General features: G+C 47.3%; 1 protein-coding gene and 1 long non-coding RNA gene across 47 annotated transcripts in view; both read right to left on the bottom strand.

The window, feature by feature from the left end:
• CACNA1C (calcium voltage-gated channel subunit alpha1 C) overlaps nt 1–25,960 on the bottom strand; it is a 729,498-nt gene that overhangs the window by 444,147 nt on the left and 259,391 nt on the right. The window lies entirely within an intron of this gene.
• LOC108581256 lies at nt 3,437–24,973 on the bottom strand. The gene is made up of 2 exons (XR_001893196.3): nt 10,358–24,973; nt 3,437–8,595 (listed from the first exon to the last, which is right to left on the bottom strand). It is a non-coding gene; the product is annotated as an uncharacterized LOC108581256 (long non-coding RNA).

The following is a 25,960-nucleotide window of genomic DNA, read 5'->3' as shown; positions in this document are numbered from 1 at the left end:
GCAATTTTTGGAATTTGAAAACGCATATAAGTTAATTTATATTGAATTTATTACATTACTTTATTAATCCATCTCTCAAATGGATTACTTTTTAAGGGACATTTGTGCCTTCTTCTCTCCTGAAAACTTAAAAGTTCATTTTAATGAGACAAAAATAACCAGAATTTGATCAGAAATAGTCAGTAACTTTAAGGAGCTGGTGCTCACATATCTACAATAATAAATAAGATAGAAAATATTCAGGCACCTTAAAATACGAGTTACCTGAAATCGAGAGGGAAGAGACTAAAGTGAAGACAGAAGGAGCAGTCTGTGAGGGCAGCACCGATACAGCAGAAGGCACCAGATTACATCTGAATGGGAAATCCAGTCCCAGTTACCCCACCAAGGAGCCTTACGGGCTTGGAAAATTCGGTTTTATGGACCTAGGTTCTACATATGCAAGATGAAGATAACATCGTCCTCCAAAGATGATGACATAATTAATGTTAGTTGTTTTATCCCACATCATTTTTTAAGAAGAACTTGAGATTTTTAAAATTTCACATTCTTTAAAAAACTTGAGGAAAAAAATGAGTTTTCAAAAATTAATGAGTAAAATACATATTTTTAAACAATATATACCAACCAAAAACACAGTAAAATTATTCTGACTAATCACAAATGCTGGCCTAAGTTTCCTGGCAGTTAAATTGAAGAAGGGAATTATTACATAACTCATTATCTCATAAATTGAGAGGCGGAAACAAACGAATTCCTCAAAGCAATGAATGAGATCATGTGTGTGAAAGCTTTTGGCAAATAACCAGAAATAAGATGTCATTATTAAGGTTTCAGGAAGAGGTGGGATACGAGCTTTACTATGGTGGGATAGGGCAGACCCCAAATACACCAGGTGATGAGATTTAGTACAAAGAAACTCTGCCTCCATCTTCTTTGGCTTGGTTCTCAAATCTCTGCCTACCGCAGAGCGGGAGTGCGCGTGCTGAAGGCAGATTGAGAGTGCTCTTCCGATCAAGTTGAGAGGGTAGCATTCACTTGTATGAAAATGCTACCTCTGCGGGTCAAAAAATATCAGTGATTTCCTAAGGTTCAGCCTAACAGTAAGACCAAGTGAAGTGGAGGCAACAGGTATAAAGAATACACCATTTTAAGGCTGTCTTTGCAGTTCTAATAGTTAGAAAAGAACATTCTGAAGACTAGAGAGTTAAACCTAGTTTGGAACCTCACTGCTTGAGAACCTGGGAGAATCTGGAGGAGAAGAGATCAATGAAAATGCTTAAAGACTTGTAGAGGAAGGGAACATGCTTTTGAGCAGGGGTCCCCAATCCCCAGGTACCAGTCCATGGCCTGTCAGGAACCAGGCTGCACAGCAGGAGATGAGCGGTGGGCAAGCTAGCATTACAGCTTGAGCCCCAGCTCCTGTCAGATCAGCAGTAGCATTAGATTCTCATGGGAGCAAACCCTACTGTGAACTGTGCATGCTGGGGATCTAGGTTGCATGCTCCTGATGAGAATCTAATGCCTGATGATCTGAAGTGGAAAAATTTCATTCCAAAACCATCCCTTCTCGGTCCTCTGTGGAAAAATTGTCTTCCACAAAACCAATCCCTGCTGCCAAAAGGGCTGGAGACTGCCGTGCTAGAGAAGACTGAACTGTCCCACCACAGCCAATTCCCCTCATCCAGGGTACTCAGCTGGGCTACATTTCCCAGCCTCCTTTGGAGACAGGTGTGGCCCATGGCTGACTTCTGGCCAGTGAAATGTCAGTGAAAGTGATAGTCACAACTTCCGGGCCTGGACGATCTTGGCCGCCATTACAAACGCCTGTGTTCATTCCTCTGTGACTGGCTGAGTGCTGGATGTTAACACCCAGGGAGGCCTGGAAAGCCACCAACGAAGACAGCAAAGCCCTGGTCCCCTACAATATGGAGCAGAGCCACCCCAGTCCTGGTTGGGTTTACATTCCGCTGTGTTGAATCACCATGATTTTTAAGTGCAACTGTAACATAGCTGGTGTAATAGAAAAATGGATAAAGGAATTGTTGTTCTCATGCCCCCTCTAAAAAGAGATAACTAATCTATTTACTATGTTAAAAGGTAGTGTGCTGGTTTCCAAACCTGGATACACCCATCAGAACCACCTGTGGAGAGTTTTAATCAAACAGATTCCTACACTACACCCTGGATCTCCTGTATTTTCCCAGGATTTTTTAAAAACTTCTTTTGGAGGTTACGACTGATCATTAGGCTGGAATCTGAGGATGGCTAGAAAGGATGTGGCTGCAACGCTGACCTGCCACTGTCCTCATTTCTCTACCCCTGGAAACGCATCTGCTTTATGTCCTGGCTCCTAATCTTGCACTGTCTTCTCGTCATTTCTAACTGGTTAACTGGTGTGTTTTATCAACTCAAGAACCCTGTACGCTCATCAGGGGCCAAGATTATAGCTTTTATATTTATTTTCCAAACAGCATGAAGCTAGGCAGGTAATAAAAGCTCAATCAACACGTTAATTCATTTGATTTAAGCAGCTGTTTCCTTCTATGCCATCAGAATAAGAGGGAAAAGGGCTTTTCTAGCAATCTAGACACAGGCCAGACTTAGCAAAACAGTTCCAATTGTGTGTTTAAGTCATTTTTAAGACACCAATGTGCTCAAGGTGACTGATTACCCTGTGCATTGTGGAGAAGTAACCAGTTCCCAAAACTTAATATATGCAAGGCTGAACTATGAAGCTTGTTAAAAATGTAGGTTCCTGGGCTCGGCCTCCAGGTAGTCTAATCTAGCAGTTCCAGTGTAGGGCACAGGAATTTGCATTTATGACATTCCTCCTACCCCATCCATGAGTTGTATGCAAGTGGCAAGAAACAGTGGGTGTGACTGTAAATTAGTGAGGTCAGGATCAGGTCTATTTTGTTTAATGTGACATGTGCAGGGCCGAGCATATTGCCTAACTCACAATAAAACTGACTATCTGTCCAATGAGGAGGAATCTCATCTGACTTATCCTAAATACTACCCTTCCTTCAAGAAAGGAAATGAACTAGGTGACCCTTCTGGTCTTCTGGAGGCCACCAGCTTACTGTCACACACTTAGTAAACGGGGAAGTGCCCCTTCTGGCTGCCAAAGCCCCATCTGCTCAGAGTTCTAATTGACGAGACCGACCTCCTTTGATTGGCACTTCCTTCTTGCCCTGCCAGGGACCATCTGTACCCACCACCTCCTGACAGCTCAGACATCCCTTCCTTCTTGCAGGCACGGACGGGCAAGGACATTAGTAAATGGACCTGGATCTAGGAGAGAGGGCCGGCCTGTCACACCCCAAATGATCCCAGGTCTGTTAGCAAACTCCACACAGACACTGAGAACTCCCACACCTGGGGAATGGTGCTTTCCCAGTAACTAGGTTTTGTTTTTGTTTTTGTTTTTAAATTTCTGCAGCAGAATGCTGAGCATCCCATATCCATGATTTCACTGGCTCTCACAGTACCTCAGTAAAACCAGAAGGGAGCACAGGTCTGTATCCACATTCTGCAGATGGCAAGCAGAGAGGAAATCTGACTTGCCCAAGGTCACACAGCAGGTCAGCCATGAAGCCAGGGAGGGTATCCAAGCTCTGTGCATCCACAGCCGCGGCATCCGCAGGGCCACAGCCCTTTCACAGGGGCGGGGAGTCACAGCTGCTTCCATTTAAAGCTGTTGCTCCTCAGTTTTACACAGGGGCATGTGCTCTTCAGAAAGGAAATACTAAGCTAAGCTTTGCCTCTCTTCACTTAAAAGACCTTTGGGATGAATCTCTTTCAGAGGCTCAATTGCCATCCAAGTAAAGAGAGGACAGGGGGATATGGAAAGATCTTTTCCTTGGCAGTGGTAATGAACCTGCAGTTTTCAAAGTGTAGATGGGACATATCAGAATCACCCAGGCACTTTCTCAACATACATCATCCCCCTTCACAGATTCTGATGAGTCAACCAACCCCACTTCAGCCCTGACTCCATAGCCAATCTCACAGTGGAGTCGTTTGAGTGGCTTTTTCCTTTTCCCATATCCCATGGGCAGGTGTTAACAGAAAGGGGACAGGGGTGAGCAGTAGGATGAGGCAACCGGGACCCTGGACAATCCACAGCAGAGGGTGCGGAGCCGACGTGCCCCTGTGCCGGTCTGCCACAGTACGATACAAAAGGTGCACAGGACACAAGAGTGAGAGGGGAATCCGGGCCCACACCTTCATTCTCAAACTAAGAGGAAAACAGAAAATACAGGATTACAGAGTTCACAGCCAACACTCCAAACAACAGACGGGACCATGTGTCTAAGGAAGACAAGAAATGGAAGGGCCACCACAGACCATCGGGGGTTGAGAGGATAAGTAAGACTCAGCATACGTCCTCCAGAAGCACACTGACAGACAGAGTCTGGGGTCATTTGAGGCTCTCCTCTGTACTGATACTCTCCACCCCACTCCCCTAAAGCAACTGGAGGGAGGGGGCCTGCCTAGGGGCTCTCGAGTGGTGAGCACAGTGCGGGGCACACACAGTAAAGCTCCAGAAAAGTGAGTTGCTTTCGCATTGCGAGTTTTTCTGGATTGTGGCAAGTTTTACTGTAAATAAGGCACATCCAAACTAAGAAGTGCCCAGGTGAGGTCAGTCGCCCAGTGATGGCTTACAGGTTCACCAGCACACCTTCAGTCCTATCCATGACCAAGCCCTTCCCTCCAGCCCTCCCCCGGATCCCGGCACTGTTGCTTCTCCCAGTCAGTATGCATCCCTCACTTCCCTGTTGGTTTCAAAGTTTTCTCTCTTCAATGATCCCACAAATCAGGCATGTGAGACAGAAGGTTTTCCCATCGTGTATTAAAGGTTATAAAGTGCTCCCAATGAGATAGAAGAAATCTTCCACTGCAACATGAGAGGCATGCTTTGGACATCAGAATGAATAGTGGTAGGCGCGACTTAACCACCACGTAGGTTACCAGTGGATGGCAGGAGAGGCGGAAACTGACATTTACTGACTACCTAAATGTGTGAATGTGCTTTATTTTATTTAATCCTCGACACCCTCCTGCCAGGAAGGTATCATTATTTCAGGGATGAAGAAAGAGGAAAAGAATAGCATTTCCATAGCAGATGTTATTAGAAAACAGAAGCCCCAGACTTAGGTTCCAATAACTTGCAAATAGTACCCTGGTGGAGAAAAGGATTCACATATGTTTGGCCTCCACTGTACCCAGAGCTGCTTGGAGAGTCTTCCACATGGCTCAGTCAATGATCAAGGAGGAATTCTAAGCCTTTGGGTGATAGCCAATAACTAATCATTCTTTCTGCCCCTTACAAGCTCAGAACCAGTTACGAAGTAAGATATAGAAGACACACAGATTGAAATCAAACCAAAAGTTTGATTAGGAACAAATTATAAAATGGAGGAAGTAGCTTGGATGGGCTTCAAAGGACTTCCTAATATTTCGGCCACTATTAAACGTACATACCCTGCCAAAAGGTGAGCCCACCACAGGCTTTCCCCACAGGGCCAGGTCAGTCCCAGGAACTTGGTGAACCCTTCTTTGGGGATAAGTGGATTCAAACGAGAGTCCCAGAAGGGGCTACACCAAACTCCCCAATCAGATAGGTCACTTCTCCCCTGGGGGCAAGGCCATAAGGAGACAAGGAAAAGTGGGATGTGTTCCTCCCATACCTTCCCTTCTGGGAACGTGAGACAGAAACTCCCTCCTCCCCCTGCCTATGTCACACAGCGGGTAGGGAGTAAATGACATTCCTTTTGGGGGAGAGGGTCATCAACACTTTCAAGATAACTCAAAAATATGGGGAAGATTGAAAAAAAAGCAAAGAGTCAAATCCATGGACCAAGCAAAGGGCCATCCTCTAAGGAGGACTTGGAAGGACCCAAGAAAGTCTTGGGAAGTAAGAACTGGGGAAGAGTAAGAGCTTAGAGAAAAGAAAGAAGGGGTTTGACCTAACAGGTCTGTAACAGAAAACACACAGCTGTCCCCACACAAACACCTTGATCGGATCTGGAATCGGCTCTACATAGAACCCGAACAATCTCCTGGAAGCAACCAGGTCTCTACCACCTACAAAGGCACCCTTGACATTTAAAGTGCACAACTCCTGTCCCTGCTTCTCGATAGACAGTGGAGGACAAGCGATGAGTCACACAGAAGCCCCCCAGCCTGCTCCAGGGCTTCTTCAGCTCTCAGCCTCGGCTGCCTGGCTGCTGCTTTTCCATTTCCTCCCACCTTCCACTCAGCACGTTGGCCTCCCAGAGGGTCCTTCTTTCTAGACTATCCTACAACCCAAACGTTCGTGTATCGTATCAGAGCTGCTGATTTGAAGAGGCCTTTGACTGTGGCCAGATGGCAGAGGCCACTCTGTCTAAACCAGCCCTTGTTTAGACTTTCTTTTTTAGGCGGACTATTTACACACTTCAAGCAAGCCCCACAAAAGCCCCCAGCAAATAATACATCCATGCAAGCAGCCGTCTCTGGTGGAAAAAAAAATCGTTATTAATTGGGGTTACAGCACTCATTTTAACGGCAGCAGGAGCTGAGCCGACTTGATTTAGTGGTGTGCAGTCTTTTTCTGAACTCCAGTGGATACTTCACAAATAACAATAAAAATTTTAATGGTAGGACAGACATGGAGTGGGCTACACAGCTTCACTCATTAAACAAACTCCATCCACCATGCTTAAGGATTCAAGCTGTTTTATGCGGCCAGCCACTTTGCCTAAGCTTGCTGCAGATGAGAGAATAAATTTTCATGGTGTCAAGTTGCAGTAAGAAACAGGTTTCATTAGCCCTGTTAACAGATGCAGAAACCGAAGGCCGGAGTGAGAAAGTGATTTAGGATCAATCAGAGGAGATGCCAGGAGTCTATTCTCAGCCCCACCTCTCGCTCCAGCCTCATTCAGTTCTGATTTCCGAAGCGTTTTCGTTTCATGGAAACTAGGAAGACTCCGTTCTCTGGAGAACTGCAGGGCAGCTGTTTCTGATTATTTGTCGAAGAGAGACACATAACCAAAAGGGTATTCTGGTTATAAAGCAATTTATTTCTCTAACCATCAGAAGATACGTATGTTCATTCCCATGGGCCCGGGGCTGGGTCTGGTTGCCCTGCAATGACAATGTCCAGCAGGACTCCACTGAATCCAGGAGGCCGGTAATGGAAACTCAAAGACTGTGGCAGTGCCGCTTAGATAAGCACCTGCAGCCTCCATGACCTACCTCAACCTCCCTGTCTTGGAAACCTCTGCTGGAAATTTCACAGGAGCTACTTCTCCCCTTGCAGGGGAGAATTTTCATTACAAAGGAGGATTTCAACATGCTTCAGCCACGTCCTTTAGGATCACTGTACTAGAAAGCTGGGTGTAGCTCTGACCAGCCATCGACCGCCTGCCCTCGTGATGGTCACGATCCCAGGAGACGTGTCAGTAGACCACACTGTCCAGCAGCAACTCAGCTTCCCTTTGCCCTTCACCCCCACGACCTTATGCTGACTGTCAACGTAATCTATTTTCTCCCCTGCTGTTCAGAAGCCCTCAGCAACGATTCTCCACTCCCCAGATATTGATGAGAGAAATTAAATGATCAAGAAGTAATGAGCATACACACATCCCTCCCAAACTCAGGCTCTTCCAAAGTGACACGACTGTTCTGCAGACGGGCTGAGCCAACGCAGAACACACGGACCCTCCTTCTGCCTCAGGCTGGAAGTTGCTCTAAGTGCAGGATGTGGTAGAAGTCACCATGGTGGATGGGATGGTCTGTGTTCCAGCAAACCCACAAGGACAGAAAAGCCAGCCTGGACTGGTTAGGGAGAGGACAGCTTCAAGGCTGAAGACTAAAAAGTAGAGCTATTATTCTGGGTAGCTTGTCGTCATCTCCACTGAGAGCAGAACAAACCCCTAAAGCATGTGGAATTTCCGTTACAGACAAAAAAGAATTATTGGACAGTGAGGGTCATTAGACAATGGAATGAGTGCCCAAGGCTACAGCATTGGCATCACCACAGTGATTAAGTCAGGAGGGCCGGCTGGGGTTGGGAGGCCACTGGATTAGAGATGGATGACCAGGGCTCCCTTGGCTCAGGGGGTATTTAACGCATGGCCTTGGAGGAGGCGCTAGTCTCTCTCCACTTCAGCTACAGGTTGGGCCATCACCCAGTTCGTCCCCCTGAGTAGTTGCTATGAAGATCAAATGAGATTATGGATGTAAAAGTATTCAGTGAACCATAAATTGCTACCCAGATATCAGCTGTCATCAACCACACCCACAATCCTGACTCAAGGTCTGGGGATGGAGAGAGGGTCCTGGCCTGTGCCCTTCAGGATTCGGTGCTGTGTGTGCAACCTGGGAGTTTCCGCCCTGTTAATAAGCTGAGTGCTCCCAACTCCAGGCGCTGGGGGGTGAGCAGCCCAGGGTTGGAAATGTCCCTTCCTGGAGTGCTCAGTGCTGACGCTGGCCAGGTGGAGGGCGGAAGACAAATGAACTCCGCAGATACTGACTGAGCGGGCTCCGTGAGGCGCTGTCCATGCCTCAGGGAGATGGACGGACACGTCCTTGTCCTCGAGGAATCTAAAGAGAAGGCAAGGCAGATGTCACTGATGTGGAACCACCGGCCAAGGGAGCCCTAGACTAGATTCTAGGCCTGGCATCACTGTGGACAGGTCACGTGAGTCCCCTGAATTCCCAGGTGCGGTAAACAGGGAGCAGGCATCACCTCTGTGTCCGCTTCACACAGCTAATGTGAGGGTTGGGGGTGACGAACTGCAGAGGAGCAGCAGCAGGAATAACAGAAACATTTAGCTGGCGTCTGCTCTGTGCCACACCCTGTTTAAACCTTTTGCAACCAGAGGGCAACACACTTTTTCTGTAGAGGGTCAGGTAGTAAATATTTTAGGATTTTATTTTAGGATTTGTAGGACAGACAGTCTCTGTCACAATTACTAGAAAAACAGTCGCAGACGGGACATAAATGAGTGAGTGCGGCTGTGTTCGGACACCACTTTATTCACAAAAGCAGATGGTGGGCCGGATGTGACCTGTTCGCCAGTTCACCAACTCCTGCTTTGCACACCTCCCCTCACCACGACCCAGTGAAGTATACGTCAGTTCATACTCATTCTACAGATGAGAAAAGTGAGGCCCGGTCACATGAATTCACTCGCTCAATGTCAGAGAGCTGTTAAGTGGCAGGCTTGGGATTCGAACAAAGGCGGTCTGGCCCCAGAGTCCTTACCTTTCTGCTGATAGCCTCTTCAGAACGCTAGAAATGAAACGTGACAACCACTACATCAAACTGAGGTGCCAGTCAAGCGTGGCCATAATAATAGCCAACATTTCCTGAGGGCCTATTTTACGCCAGGCACGGTGCCAGGTGCTTCCCAGATGCAACCTTCATAGCAGCTCTGTGAGAACAGGGCTATCGTGATGCTCACTGTACAGAGGGAGAAGTGGAGGCTGAGGGTTACCATAACGTGCTCAAGGTCCCAGAGTCAGCAAGCATTAGAGCCATAATAGAACCAAGACCATCGCCGCCAGGGATAGCCCTTGCCCCTCCGTACTGTGAGGCCTTCCTGCCAGGAAGCAACATCCGCTCCCGTCTTTTGGTTACTTCTTTCCAGAGAAAAGGTAGACACAGGAGCATGATGCACTGCCTGGGGGATAATCACCCCCAGGAAGAAAGGCAGGCTCACCTCTGTGCCCCAGTTGCAGCCATCGCCTCTCCAGCCCTGACTCCTGTCTGTCCTGCACGCCACTCGACACGTAGCGTCTGTCAGTTTCTACAGCGCTGCAGCCCGAACACTCACTGGCAGGCTGCTAACTAAAATACTGGAAAATGGAGCCCAGCGATGGGGCCTTGGTTCCTTCACAATGGAAAGGGATGTTCTCTTGGGTCCTTGGCCCAGTGCAGGGAAATGCTCCCTGGAAGAACAGCATGGAGATTCCCAGCATTCCAACTGTGGTTCCTGGACTCATCTGCTCCTCCCCTTAACCGGTCAGGAGCTGAGCATGAAAGAGACACTGCTCGCTGGTTATATGCATAGAGCAGAGTCCAGTAGCCAGGAAGTGGACACTATGGGAATGTGCAGTGTACACACAGCAGAGAAGAGGAGATTCTTAATTACTTTGCAATGGACATTTGAGCCAAACCTTCCTAGGTTAGCTAAGTTGTGGTGTTACTGTTTCTCCAATGAACACACACACACACATATATATACATAGAACTTTTAAGTTAAAAAAGGTTTGAGTGGAAAAAGATGCCCACGATTCAGCTCAATTTTAGAAATAACTAATTATATTTGAGAATGAGAGAGAAGAGTTCTTTCTGGCTTACCAAGGTTCCCAGCCACCTGTCCACCCTCTGCAGTGGTCACAGCACCTTCTCTCCTTTCCATGTATTGTTTCTTGCTTTGTTCCTAAAATTCAAGTTGCCTTCCCCTCCCTTGGAGAATAAAGAGAAAGAGGAGCAGGTAAGAACAAGACTAAGGGGAGGTGATAGAGAACGAAAAGAGGAAGCACAACGAGGCTCAGCAAGAATCCAGAATTTTAGAAGGAAAAAGAACAAGTGATTAAAGACCTACAAGGTTTCAGCACAAGTTTCCTTTTGTCCCTTTGCAAAATCTTGCCCTAGTCCACAGGGAACTGAGGAAGGACCAGGAAGTCTGGATTTCGCACTGGCTGCCCACCAGGAAGGCCAGGAAGCCTGGAACTCTGCCATGGGGACAGAGTGCCTGCCAGGCAAATGAAGTCTGAAGTCACATTGCCATGTTAAACTGGGACACTCCAGCACAAAATGGCATGGTCGATTTCTCCCAGCCTAGAAATCTGTGAGGAATTTCCCTACAAAGCTTGTATCTCATTTTGTCACATGCAAATTTAGCTAATTAAACCCCACCCGGAAAAGGAGTTCAAGGGCAAGAGAGCATCAGACTTACAGGAAAAACAGACCCTGCGGCACTGACAGGCCAGAGAGGGTGCAGGAAATCAAAGAGTGACCTCATAGGAAAATGCGAGGGTGCTCCCAACTTCCATGCAATGCACTGTGACCACACAGAGAAGGCAAGGTTATAACAGGCCAAACCCAATGCCCAAACAAAATGTCCTGCCCATTTTTAAGACAAGAATAAAGGATTATCAGGGTGAAAACTGGAAAAAAAAAATTCCAGAATGAATTGAAGGAAGCTACAGATTTGCAGGAGTCAAAGGGAAGAAGGAAGGAAGCTGATTTAGCCTTTCTTACTTTATAGCCTTAGCTTAAGTTTTTCAAAATTTGAATTCTATCTATTAGGGAGTTACTGCAGGACACACAATACATAGGCATGTGTGTGCATGGGGGAAGAACGGCCTGGGAGAGGGTGGAGAAGCGGGGAGGCAGGGATGCTGCCTCTGTGCATGAAGTGTCAGCCAAGGGAACTGGCTGCCTTGAAGACAGGAGATTACAGTTCTTCTTAGATGGGTCATGACATCACCCCTCACCCCTGACCTTGGCCAATGTGCCAGTGGGTTTCTCCATGCCCAGGGGGCAGTGCAGACCAGGAGAAAAGCTTCCTTGCTGGGACCTATAAAAGAACAGGTTAGGACAGAGGGTAGCAGTTAAGAGCACACACACGCCATGCTGGCTGGGTTCTCACCACAGCCCCTATACTCACAACTCACAGGACCTGATGACCTACCCTCGGTGTGCCTCAGTTTTCTCATCTATACAATGGGGACAGTAATGGTTATGAATTGCACAGAGTTGTCATGGGTTAAACAGTTACAGGAGTGCCTATTACGTAGGAAGTACTGTATAAGTGTTAGCTGTTGTTACTCAGAAACACTTTTCAGGGAGGGAAGCATGGCTCAGTGGGATAAGGAAAGCCTGAGATTTTAGGATCTTGTTCACTCCGGGAGCCACCATCTAAAAGGCCTTACCAAAGCCTCCTATTCAGCAGATTACTTTCCTGCTCAGAATTCAGCCTCGGCCCCCAATCTACAGAATTGGGTCCACTCTCATCTGCTGGGCAGCAAGGCCTCCAGCGTCTGCACCCCCTGCCCAGCTCTGCCCAGCTGGCCCCACTGCAGTTGTCCTGCCGCAGCACTGACTGTGGGCACTCTTCACCTTTATCATCCCCACGCCCTGCCCTGTGCTGTTTGCTGCTGGCACCCCATCTTCTCTTGCTCTGTTTGCTGGCCCTTCCTCCTGCCACCCTCACGGCAGGTGCTTTGTGGTGACTCTGAAGAGGGGGCGTGGTTCTGTGTCCATCCCACCATGGGTGCACCACACACAAAGTTAGGGTACTGAGGTTTCACTCTAATTAAGCAACAACATGCGGGCAGGGCCTTCTAGAGCTCCACGGTCCCTTACTGGAAACTCGTGAGGCCAAATGCATTTCAGAATTCAGAATGTGTCAGGTAAAGTCATTTGTGTATCTACTGTATGTAACAGCACAGCAGGGTGGAGGGCCCCAGAAGCCAATGTACTTCTGCAGTGAATCATATGAATATTCACTCTAAGCAGGTTAAATAAGACTGCAATGACCCTTATGTCAGTTTAGGCCAACTTTGCCCCAGACAAATTCGGGATAGGCCAAGTTTTGCTGTCAGAGGGATAATAAATGAACTTTCACTTTTCAGAGATTCGGGGATTTCAGAATCACAGAGAAATGGCTCTGGATCTGTACTAGGTGTTCTGGGGTCATAAAGATAAATATTTTCACACAAAGGAAATCGTGTAACTGCTGCCTTTGGGAGGCACAAGGAAAGGAGCCCAAGTGTGGGTGCATTCTAGGCTAAGCCTCAGTTGCCTGGTCTGTGAAATGGGAAGACACAGTCCAGGCAAGGACAGGTTTATTATAAAGCACCTGAAATACTCTGCTCAGCGATCTCACGTGTGTTTGTTTCTTCCCTTTACTGTCCAGTCAGTGAGAATGGAAACCCGGGTGGCTAAGCACGCACGCATGTGCGGAAGGGTTCTCAATGGAGAATGGAGCTGAGTATGGCTCAGCTAAGAAGCTTCCTGGAGGGAGGACTCAGCAAATCCTTAGGCTTCCATTTTGCCGTCTTCAACGAGGAGGAACAGAACGCCATTAATTGAACCACCTTCTTAAAGTATGCAAATCCCAAGGAATAATACAATTCCCTTTGCTCTCACAATCGGCGCAGCCCCTCCACGTGGCCGCGCTCTCTCGCCTTGCCTGCTCCTCTTTTGCACTTTCCTAGACACTTTCTTTTTGAAAGACATCAAGCACACAAGTACATTCAGACAATCAGTTCAGCAACGGAACTGCATTTACAGCCGCAGAGAGAAGCTCTGTGGGAACATCATGGTGAGCAGACAAGAAGGCCTTGGCTTCGATGGGTCTGGGTTTACAGTTTACGCTGTTTGTTTTTTGTTGATAAAAGTAAAGTCTTCCCCCGTCCAGTATCCATTGTGAAACATTCCCTTTTACATAAATGAACCTAATCCCCCTGTTTATTAACATTAAACTTGACATTTATAGCCCAAGTGCTTTACCGGCATTAACCAATAATCCTCAGTGATTCTTGCAGGGGGAGTCCACGTGAGGCACTGAATTGCTCAACAAGAGCCTTGGCACGGCCCAAAGCAGGTGATGGCTCTGCTCTTGGAAGGACCGACCTGTGGCTTCACCCCTCATGCCCTACACGGCAGATTTCTGCATTCCCTTCTCTCTAAACATGGAGGGAAGTGTGTGCAGCCTGAAAGGCAGTGGACACGACATGGTTAACAAGGGAATGCTGAACTACTGCTGGGACCTGGGGAGCAGTTTCCAGAGGAGATGGCTGTATTTAGTGTTTTGCATAGGTAATGATGGAAGGATGAGGTCTGTGTTCACCTGGAACCTTCCCTTAGGACCTTTCCTGCCTAGTGATAAATACAGCTCAGGCCCTGAGTGCTTCTGTTCAAAAGCAGAGCTGCAGCCATGAGTCAACACCGCATTCCTGGGCTAGTGGTAATGAGCAAAGCAGGCAGCTGACGTTCCACAACGCATGCTAGGGGAGCCGAAGGCCCCTTCACAATGAAATTAATGAAGGCTGTAGCTGAAGGACTCTTGGAGCAAGTGGCTAACTACAGACTGAGCAGGGCAAAGGCCCTGAAACAAAGAAATGAATCTGAGCCAAGAGCAGCAGGGGATGGCCCCACAGAGCGGGCAGGATGCTTAGAGGAGCTCTCCAGAGATGCTTCTCTCTGGTAACAGTTCACCCAGGTCCTCAGTGGAGAGAACATGGAATTCCACATCACAACTCAGCTCTAGACCCATAGTTGTACATAGTTGGCCTGAAGTTTAATTGAAAATAGCTCCATTTCCCTTACGTGTACCTAGTCATTCTCCAGCTGTCTTTATTATCTTAATAAAATCTCAAGTTAAAAGGCTCCTCCCAGTACTGTTATAAAGGAATATTTGTATTGACTGAACCTCATCTGACAATTGCAGTGAGGAATTCAGTGCCCAGCACTGGCAAAACCAGATAAACAGTGCCCTTGTGAGTACTGCTCTAACAAAGCAATTTATAACTGGGCTACGCATTGCACTTGAGCACCTGGCCTGTTCCAAGGACAGACTCGTGAGGTAGTTATTATCATCCTGCTATATAGGTGAAGAAACTAAGGCTCAACAGAGTTAAGTTGCCCCACAGCCAGGGATTAGTCAAACCCAGATCTGACTCCAAAATGCCATTTCCACTATGTCATTTCATACCTTCTCATCATCCCCCCATGTGGTCTTCTTGGATGGTGACCATACTGATGGCAGCAGTCATACATGCTATCATGCATGTTTGATCAGTGGCTACTAGCAGACCATGAGCTGAGGGTTTAGGACTATGAGCCACCAGGCTACTGACTAACCTCAGGCACAGCCCAGCTTTGGTTTCAAGTTATGGTTCTCTCTCAAGTGGCATCTCCACTTTCCTATGATTCAATTCATCAGCAATTACTTACCAAATGATTCCATGGGCCTCTCTGCACTAGACTTCATCCCTGCCTCCAGGTACTCACACACAACCTGGTTAGAGAGGTAAGATCATTACATATCAAATCATCAGAGCTCAGTTACCATGGTGTATGGATGAGTGCCACACTATGAGGAAACGGAGAGCATATACTTATTAGTAATAACCCATATAAGTAAGCTCCTTACTCCTTCTTATGCACCCACATAGCACTTAACAGTTTACAAAGACAGATCTCATTCTATCCAAAAGTTCAAACAAAACACCAAACCACACAGCAGATAAAAGATCCACATGACACAGCCAGCTCTACCACTTATAAGCTGTACGATCGTGGATAAGTCACTTTACCTCTCGGAGCCTCCGTCCTTTCCTCTTAAATTAAGAATAACAACACTTGCCCCTGCTAACCACACAAGGTTCTTTTGAGGATCAAATGAAATCACATGTATGAAAGCACTTTGAAATTACAAGCCATGCAGCTGTACAGTGGTAGATTATTGGACAAGCCAAATATTACTGCTCTCATTTACAAATGAGGAAACTGAGGCCGGAAGCAGAACCGGGACCGGGGCTCAGGTTTTTAGGTTTCTGTCCTCTCCATGATGATGCTTCACTAACTAGGAACAGGTAGGAAGTAAAAAATCCGGTTGGGCCTCAGTGATCTAGGAAGACTCCCTGAAGCAGAGGTCACACATTCGCGGCCAACAGGCCAATGTGGCCCACAGACGGGAGTTTCTTGGCTGACAGAGTTGATTAAGAATCATTTTTTTTGAGTCAACATTTAAGAAACAGTAGGTTTCACACATAAAATCCAAATTTTCTGCCTTGAAAAGTCAGAAGAGCTTATAACAGCGGGCACAGACTTCCTCAGTGGTAACCGTCTGCTGTGGCCGCCACCTTCAGGAAACACCTGTCATTTCAGCTCATCACAGTTCCCCAGGTCCCCCACCGCTCCTCCAGCATGGAGACCAAGTGTCAGCAGCTTTCATTATCCCTGCATTGCTGTCTCTGTGTAGCAATGGGAGTGTGTTTCTGTGGGAAAGTGAAGACTCCTCCCGCACCTGCGCACCTTTCTTGCTTATTTCAGCAGGCATTTAAGTTTGCATTGTCTGACCTGAAGGACAAAGAGACTCCCAGGAGATACGGTGGCGGGAATGTAACAAGAGCAAAGTATGCTGGAAAAACTGAGCGTGGAGGTGGGAGGCCAGGTTGGAGGATGCGGCCTGACTGGGAGGAGGGGCTATGCAGAGGGGACAGGGACAATGGATGACTGGGAAGACTTTAGGGCTAAGAAATGAGGCTGCACAATGGAGCGGGGAGCATGAATGATGATGGCGACGGCGGGGACAAGGGCACCATGCATGGTAATGCCAGCCTAGGGAGCAGGAGAAATAGAAATTCTGATGGGCAAGAACCAGGAGAAATGCCTTGCCAACTCGTTCATTCAAAAATTTACTGCGGACCCACTGTGTGCCAGACACACGGAGTTCTCTGGGAATACAGCAGTCAGGGGATCAAACACAAGAAAAATCTCCACTTTGTGGCAGATGCAGCCACATTGGGAGGGCTCTTTCTATTCATTATTCCCCCATGAATAATTAAAGACAGGTGCTTCTGAGTCACGGAGGACAATAGGCAGAGTTGACTGTGACAGGGAGAGGGGACAGTTAAGGTGTGAGGTTAAAAACGCCCCACCTGCCAATGCTCAGCTGGTGCAGGCACAAAGCAGCTAGAACCCGCCGCCCCATCTATCTTCGGAAGACACAGAGGAACCTGAGCATGAGAACACACATAGCTGGTCCTGCCACTCCCCCACCTGCTTGGCCAGGCTGCACACAACTGATCGATTGATCCCATCCCACACACGTGTTCTCCTCTGCTTGCCACACTCTGGGGCAAGGGGGAAGGCATAAAAAACACGGCATGATAAAAAGATCTGGAATTGGGGTGACTTGAACTCGAGCCCTTTCACATGACCTTGGGGAAATCACAGGATCTTCAGCTTCCGGTTTCTCGTCTTTAAAAACGGGGGCAATAAGATTTGCCTCAGAGAATTTTTATAAGGCTGCCACGACCTCATCTATATGAGAACACACAGCCAGGCCAGCGCGCGGACATAGCGGGGCTGCAGTCAATGCTGGCCTTCTCCGTGTGTGGGAGGATGGAGGCTTCTGGAACCACTCGCAAGTCAGAAATAAAGCTGCCGGGAGCCTCGCAAGGAAGTGCCTGCCCTATTCCCAGCCCCATCACCTCGTCCTGATGATGTAAACCGTGGCTCTCTCTGGCATTATTTGAGAAACGTGTGAAACCCCCTCCCTGGTAACTCCATTTGGGTTAACACTTCCATCCCCTGTAAATTTCCTGTTAAGATGCAAGCATAACCCCTGGCGAGATCCCACACCAGCAGAAGCACCCGCTGCGATGGTGTGGAGAGGGGACGTTCACCTTGGAAATTCAGGCCCTGAGGGAGTTGGGGGGAGCACTGCTGAGGAGAGCTCTGGGCTGCCGGAGGTCGGGGGTAGGGGAGAGGGCGAGGAAAATGGTCAAGAGAGGTGGAAGAGGAGACCATGAGGAGGCCACACATGCCGACCTAACTATTTGCTAATGACCAAGCATGGGTGGAGAGGGCACCTTGTCCCTTCAGTCAATACCCAACAGCATCTGCCATGCAGCAAGGTCACCACTACCAGGCACTCTGGGGGATGGTGTGCCCAACGCTGACGCTGGCCTCCCAGATCTTACGAAACGTCTCACCCCCTCCAGGAGTCCTTCCAGCTGGCTTGTGGCTCAGGCCGAGTGTCCAGGCTGTGACCATTGCCCTCAATGCAGGCCCTGCCCCCTGTCTCGAGCCCCATCAGTGGCTTTTGTTGGATTCTACCTGCCTCAGTGAAGGTGCAGATGTGTCTTCACACATCATAGACCCCAACAGAAGATTGCTAAAATGCAATCCAGATCCCTTTTTCACCTCTCTACTTTTTAGGACTGTTTAATATCACTGATTTCAAGGACCATGGTATGTCTTTTCTTTTCCAAATAGGGGGAAATGTCTGCAACCAGCATCCACCTTTAACTCCAGCGAGAAAGGCAGCAAGGGAGGGGAAACTGCATGTCAGCTGAGCGGGAAACAATCGCGGTTTCCCTGCTTCTCTGAAGACTACAGATCAAGCCAAGCAAAGAGCGACCATCCTGAGCTACTTGTGTTTCATGTAATAATGCCCTAATGATCCAATTAGCATTGATTCTTCAGCAGCAACAATATTTTCTGACTGATCCAGCAATTTAGCCATCACTGTTGATTGATACAATTTCTATGAGTAATAAAGCAGTTTGAAAGAAATTTGTTTAAGTCTTCACAAATTACTTTTTAAAAACATTTCAATTTTAACCTTATTTCTGTTTTCCATTTTTTCCCAACCAGTGAACCCTTTACGCCATCTCCCTTGGGCGTCCCGCTCCCCTGGCCATCACGTGGGCTGGCCCTCCCTGCCCCTTGTCTGGGCATCCTCAGCCTTCGCCGCCCCCCACAGATGCTCGCTGGCTGCAGCCCGGGGAACAGATGGGTGCAATGGCTGAGCCTTAGGGAATGGTAGCCGGGCACACAGCCTCTGTGGAAACGGCCCAGGCGAGAGCCACTGGAGCAGGCTTCCTGAAAACCTGCCCTGGTAACACCGCTAAAATTGGAAACCAGGCAGGGGGTGGGGGACAGCGTGGGAGGTGAGTGGGAGGGAAGAGGGACCGTCACAAACAGGGAAGAGAGCTAGAACAGGCTGTGGGGATAGAATCTCCTACCCTCGAAGCGCTGGGCTTCCCAGGAAAGGAGCTGAGACCCAGCAGCTGGGTGGAGACAGCAGCCCTGGGAATGAACAGCCCTTTTGACGTCAGGGACTGGGCAAAGGGCCGCGAGGTCTGTGCAGCTGACCCCTCCTCCAGCAGTGCCCCAGCTGCGGCTCCCACCAAGAGCCTTCCGAGATGAAGCCTGTGCGTGTGGTAGGAAAGCCTCACTGCCTGGGAGAGCTGGTGTTGACCCAGACCTCGCTGTCATTCAGGCAACACGGCACACGATGACCAGTGGACCCTGATGGGGGGGACCAAACAGGGGTGCTCTGGAGGCAACTTCTCCCAAACAGTTCTCTGGCTGTTTTGGTACCCACTCTAATGCTGACCTCCTGATTATCTTCACGGCTCCTCCCTTTTGCCCTGCCCACGGACGCTTTCCCAGTCAGTCTATTGTAGTAAAACTAGGAGTAAAAATAGCTGCTAAAATTTCATGAGCTACTATGCGACAGGCATGATGCTAGCTAAATGGTTCCTATGTGTTATGTCAAGTAATCCTCTTAACCACCTTCTGAAACAAGTGTTATTCCCACTTTACAGGTAATGAAACCAAGGCTCAGGGTGGTTTAGCCACTCAACAAAAGACATTGAATAAGCCAAGGAGCTAAGCCAGTCAAAATGAAAAACCCGGGCCTCCAAAACCAGGGTTAGGCAATTCTAGAACCTCTCTGGACCATGAGTCCCCGAATTTCAGCCTTAACCAGGCAGATCTTCTCCTGACTTCACTTCCTCCTCTCGGCTTCCTGCAAGTTCAGCCCTCATCCTCTGCTTCTCGGAGAAAATACCTAGATGGTGAATGCCTTTCCAGGACACTCTCCTTGGACAAAGGACCACGTCATCCAGGTTCCCTCTGCTCCCAGAGAATGGCCAGTGGGCACTTGGTGGGTCAGTTCCAAAGCCTGTTCCTTTGAGGCCTGTCAGAGCTACCTGCCCATTTTTATTCACAAGACAGTCAGACTGACTCCTTCTATTTCTCTGCAAGATTCCACATGACTTTGGTGGAGTTCCTACAGAAGTTCCCCAATTCCCAAACCTTTTACCGTTCACCACTATCTCATGGAATGCGAGAAACTTCCGAGTCTGCAGCTCAGAAATCACAGTGAAGGCAAGGGTGAGGAGACACAGTTTTTGGCTACATTTCAGTTCTTTCTATATTAAGTGAAAGCTTAACTTTGTCTACATATGGTCCAGCACCATTATGTCTGTGGGAGGGTCATGCCAAAGTCACCTAGTTACCTCGTTACTCCATCACAGTACATCCTGGTTTATACACACATCATGCCTAATAACTATATTGGTTACCTAGGGGAACAAAAAACGCTTCTTCTGCATAACAGCTTCCCAGTCTCCTATGTAGAAGTCTTACTCCCAAACCTGATTCTGTCTGTTTTGACGATGAAGGCTAGAACAAAGAGTCTCTGCAACCCGTGGGATTGTTTGGCTTTTAAACAAACCTCCTTAAAGAACATACGGATAGGAACAGCAATCAAAACTGCATTTATTAATGTTAGGTCTTAAATATTAAAACCTATCATTGTCGCCTCAATACCACTGGAAATGTTTTGGGTAAGTAAATAAAGGTGGAGCTGGGGAGGGCAGAGGGAGCAGCACAGGTCTTCATCTGGACTGACGGCACGTTTGTTAATTAACGTTCTATCGAAGGATGCTCTTTCCTGAGGTTTTGGTTAGCAGTAAAAACAGTGCTGTTGGCTAATGCTAGTTTCTTAGCATTAGCTAAGAAATGAAGAACAAGGCTACTGAGATTAAAGCCATCATCTGCCCAGTTCTTCTCAGAAAATGTCTTTTAAAGGCAACGTCATAGGAAGCAGGAAGGTCCATCTTTCCTTCCAATTGGTTATGTCTCAAAAGAGGCCAACCACTGACCACTGGGAACCGAGTGCTTAGGGTCTTCCTAGAGACTCAAATCTGAAAGCTGCTTGTCAAGACATCACGTGGCCAGGCTACTGCATCTCAGTTCATTATTTCCTTTCTGTCAAACAATGGGAACAGAAATCAGCATTTATATTCCGTTGGGTCATTTTGGTTTATTTTCTCTCAGCTTCATTAAACATTAGGTCCTGTCACAGGCCTCAGTGGAGAGGTACAGAGTGCATCTCTGCTGATGTCATCCAAATGAGATGGACAAAGTGAATCCACACTATCATCCACTAGGTAGTGGAGGCTGCCGTGTACAGAGGCAGAAAGAGAAGAGACAATAGGTTGCTTTTTGCTTGAATGTATATTTTTAAAAATTGATCCAGAAAATCACACTTTCACTGGTTTCACACATTAGAATTAAGATTTCCCCCAAGGCCACCGTAGAATAAGGTCTGGTCTTCCCCAGCCAACCCACTACTGGACTTGGCATATGCCCCACACGACAAGCAAGCAGATACACCAAAATACTGACGCATTAACACAGCAAGACTCAGAAGTGGTTACCCATCAAAACCCAAACCAGAAGAACAAGAGCATCACAAGGCATTGTAGTAATCTCATGGTTGTAGAAGTTGAGGATCAGAAACCCCTGGAGGTTAACTGCAGGACTAAAGGGAGGGGAGGAGACTTTGAGTGTCTGGAGTCTTAAGACAAAATGGAAGCCCCTCACTGTAGAGAGGAAGATACTGCACCCTAGTGTGGGCCCGGCACCACTCCCCTCCATTTCTCAGGAGAACTTGGTTCACTTTAACTATCGCCTCTGCTCAGGTTGCTGGGCACACTTAAAAATTAAAGGATACAGTTACCATGGTGATTCTCCTTCTGTGATGGAATTCAACCTTGTGTCTGATCCCTTGTACATTGCTGGGGTGTGGCTGGGAGAATTGCATATAATGGTAACTGAAAAAAGTTAGGACTAAAGTAGCCTAGAAGCACCAAGTTAAACCCAGGAACAAAGGAAAGACCCTCGGCAAAGATACAGAAAAGGGGGACACAACCTTTCCATTTTTCATTAGAGTTCTAGGAAAAATAGTTTTTAAACCAAAAATTGATTACCGTCTGCTACTATACTCGATCACTCATTAAAAATTCTTACTGGTGTTATTCTATTGCTGAAAGAGCTCCCTATCCAAATGCAGTTAACTCCAATCTGACAGTGAAAATAGTACACAGGCATGATAGTAGTCTACTACAGTGTTGCTGCTCAATGTGTGGACCAGCAATCAGTCACACTGACATTACCTGGGAGCTTGCTGGACCTGAGACTCTCAGGCCCCAACCTGAACCTGCTGAATCAGGATGTGCATTTTACCAGGATCCCCAGATGGCTCATGGGCACATTCAAACCCGAAAAGTACTGTCCTGAGAGACACTGCGAGATCTCTGTCTCTGAAAACACTTGGGGCTGGGATGGAATGGAACTTATGTAACTGATAGCAAGACTTTGATAGAGCCGAGTGGACTCTGAAGCCAAACTGCCTGGCCCAGCTCCAGAAGCAAATGTCCATGAGCAAAATTATTAACCTTTCAATGCTTCAGTATTCTGATTTATAAAACAGGAACAACGGTAATGCCTACCTGTGATGTCCTGTGAACGTCAAATGAGTTCATTTATGTAAAGCACTTAGACTAGGCAAGGCATGTAGTAAGCACTGTACGCAGTGGGCAGGCAGATGGGAGGATGGATGCAAACTGGAGGTGAAGAATGGAACCTGGGAGTCATTCTACAGCTCCAGTGCACCAGACTCCCCCTACCTGCCTGCCAGAGACAGCTTTTTTGTTAGTCATTCAGACCTTTGACCCAGCCCTCACATCAGGCACAGCCCTGCTTTGCACCTGATTCCCAAGGGGGCCATATATACAACCTGAAGCGTAACACACTGCTCCCCATCCCATTCCTGGGTAACCTGGCATCTCCCAGAGATGGTCTAGGTAGAGGAGCACTGCAAGGCAGCATGTGGGAGAGATGGATCCCCAGCGATGACAAGATCTCCTCATCTACCAGAAAAAAAAAAAAAAAAGTTGCGAAATAAGCCAGCAATTAAAAAATATCTAACCCCTGATTTTCTAGGTGAAAAAAAATTAGCCTTGAGTTGCTCCAGCCCTTGGCATCCTCATCCTGCCACATCAGGGTTGGTGCAGTGCCAAGGGGCTGAGCTGGGTGCAGAAGGGAGAAAATCTGTGCTGGACCCCGGCTGAATGGCTCTCCTGACTTGGTAGCTCCAGATGTTAGCTTGTCATTGCAGAGCAACTGAGTTAATTAGGCATTTCTGTGGAATCAGAATTCTGAACAGTAGAGAAGAAATGGAAAGGGAGAAAGAATGGCCCCCCCTGTACCACCGACAGTGTTTGCTCTCCATGTATTCCCCCGGGAGCAGGCCGAAGGGGCTGGGAGAACACTGGCCCTCAGACAGCCATGTATAGAGATGCTGGAAATGGAAGAGCGGATGTGCAGAAGAGCAAGGAATAATGCTGCCTGAATCCTTCCCTTAAAGAGAGTTTGTTTGGCACCATCCCACAAAGGCTATGTGTTCACAGCAGGCAGATATCCAGAAGCCACCTTCACGAGAACCCCAGCCATGGAAAGGGTGTCAGAGCTTCCGTGACAACTATCAGTCATGACTTCTTCCCAGAATCGCTTGTCACTTCTATTGTTTTGCCTGAACCAAAGCTCCTGGGAGGGATCTTCCCCTCCCTGTCCTCCACCTCTTGCCAATCTACACTGCCTGTTACTTTTAATTGAAATAGTTAAGCTATGTAGGTCAGCTAATTTAAAATTCTCAAGGGCAGATCACTGCATTACAAGCAGGATGGGACATACGAGGCTGTTCTCTAAACCGGATTTCATGTATTAAAATACACACACAGAGAGAAAATTTTTGCGAAAAACACCAACATAAAAATGGAGGGAGGCACTAAAGACTCACTTCCACAATCTGGCCCCTGGCCCTACACCAGGCTCAAAGCTGGGGGTTGGGCCACCTCCGGCAAATGCTCCAGGCTGTTGAGGAGCCTGCACACAGCAGCCCGCTGGCAGTATCTGTGGCACACCTGACGAACAGATGCTCAGGTGCCTAGACCCTACATTACTTTTCAAGGCAAACGCAGGTGACCCATGGTGCCCTCACATTTCTGACCACAGAGTGCATGGCAATCAACTCACCACAGCCTGACTGTTCCCTTCCTCCCAAGAACAGGCAACGGGTCAGCCACTGTGTGCATATTTTGCATGCTGAGAACACACATTTGTTCAGAACACAAAAGACGTAATTTAACACACTCCAGAAAGGAACCAACAGAAACAGAGAACCAGCCTTAGCATGAGTTTTCAGCACTCCCATCTTTTCCAAAAGTAAAGGAAAGATTGGACACTTCCAGCTAACTGACTCGTTAGAAAAGGCTGCATTGTCCAGCAGAACACGCCTTGCTGGAGACACTTTCTGGGCTGTGAAACTGATTCTTATTCCATTTATGTTCAAAAATTTAAAGGAAATGCTAATAACCAGCCAAAGGGAGAAGTGTTGGAATAATGCCAGGTTATATTAAATCAAGTGGGAAGCGTCGACCTGGGAGTGAGGATCATGCCCATCCAAATGACCTTAACTGCCATCACTTTCAACCCCCTTGAAGCTGATCCCAGATGCAACTTGATTTGTAGGTGGAGGAAAGTCAAGCAACAGAATCTTTGCTGAAGGGATGCTTTTGGGTCTTTGCTGATGGGATCCTTTTGGGGTCTGAGAGTGATTTGAAGAGGAGGATGCCTACCCTATACCCCAACACCATAGGAGAGGAAAGCACTGACCAGAGAGCATTGGTTAGAGGGAACAGTTAAGACTGCAGAGGTCTTATCAAGTCAAAGTATATATCTTCAGTCTCCTTGCATCTGAAGAAGTCAACCGTCTCTGTATCAGAAACAAGGCATGGGCAAAGGTTTTTAATGGCCCCAGGAGCTACTGAGATAGGGAATGGTCTCTTTGTATTCCAACAACCTCTGAATCTAAAATCAAAATTTAAAATTCCCTAGGCTGAACTTATATGATTTTAGAATGCTGAACAATCTGAGATGAGTTCGGATCATATGCAGAACCAAGAAAAAGAGTAATGTCTCCTAGACACCACTGAAGAAATTATAGTATAGAAAAAATGCTCATCATCACTCACCATCAGAGAAATGCAAATCAAAACCACAATGAGATACCATCTCATACCAGTCAGAATGGCAATCATTAAAAAGTCAGGAAACAACAGGTGCTGGAGAGGATGTGGAGAAATAGGAACACTTTTGCACTGTTGGTGGGACTGTAAACTAGTTCAACCATTGTGGAAGACAGCGTGGTGATTCCTCAAGGATCTAGAACTAGAAATGCCATTTGACCCAGCCATCCCATTATTGGGTATATACTCAAAGGATTATAAATCATGCTGCTATAAAGACACATGCACACGAATGTTTATTACAGCACTATTCACAATAGCAAAGACTTGGAACCAACCAAAATGTCCATCAATGACAGACTGGATTAAGAAAATGTGGCACATATACACCATGGAATACTATGCAGCCATAAAAAAGGATGAGTTAGTGTCCTTTGTAGTGACATGGATGCAGCTGGAAACCATCATTCTCAGCAAACTATCACAAGAACAGAAAACCAAACACCGCATGTTCTCACTCATAGGTGGGAACTGAACAATGAGATCACTTGGACACAGGGCGGGGAACATCACACACCAGGGCCTGTTGTGGGGTTGGGGGAGGGGGGAGGGATAGCATTAGGACATATACCTAATGTAAATGACGAGTTAATGGGTGCAGCACACCAACATGGCACCTGTATACGTATGTAACAAACCCACACGTTGTGCACAGAACATATGTGCACATATGTCCCAGAACATAAAAGTATAACAATTAAAAAAAAGAAACTATAGTATAAACTTGTTAAGAGCCGAATTTTACTCACCAGTGTAAACCCAGTGCCTATCACAAGGCCCAACACACACTGTACAAGCAAGACGTATTGACTTAATGAATGAGTGAAAGGATAACACTGATTCATAACTTTACTTCAATGGAATTTGAAATTACCCCCAGATGAGTCACATGGACATGGTGACACAACAGAACTTAAAGACCACTGTAAACCCAGTGCCTATCACAAGGCCCAACACACAGTGTACAAGCAAGACGTATTGACTTAATGAATGA

This window comes from Papio anubis, chromosome 9, assembly GCF_008728515.1.
Source record: "Papio anubis isolate 15944 chromosome 9, Panubis1.0, whole genome shotgun sequence".
NCBI lineage: Eukaryota > Metazoa > Chordata > Mammalia > Primates > Cercopithecidae > Papio > Papio anubis.
Note: the sequence above shows the minus strand (reverse complement) of the source record. Positions and strands in the feature narration are given on the sequence as shown.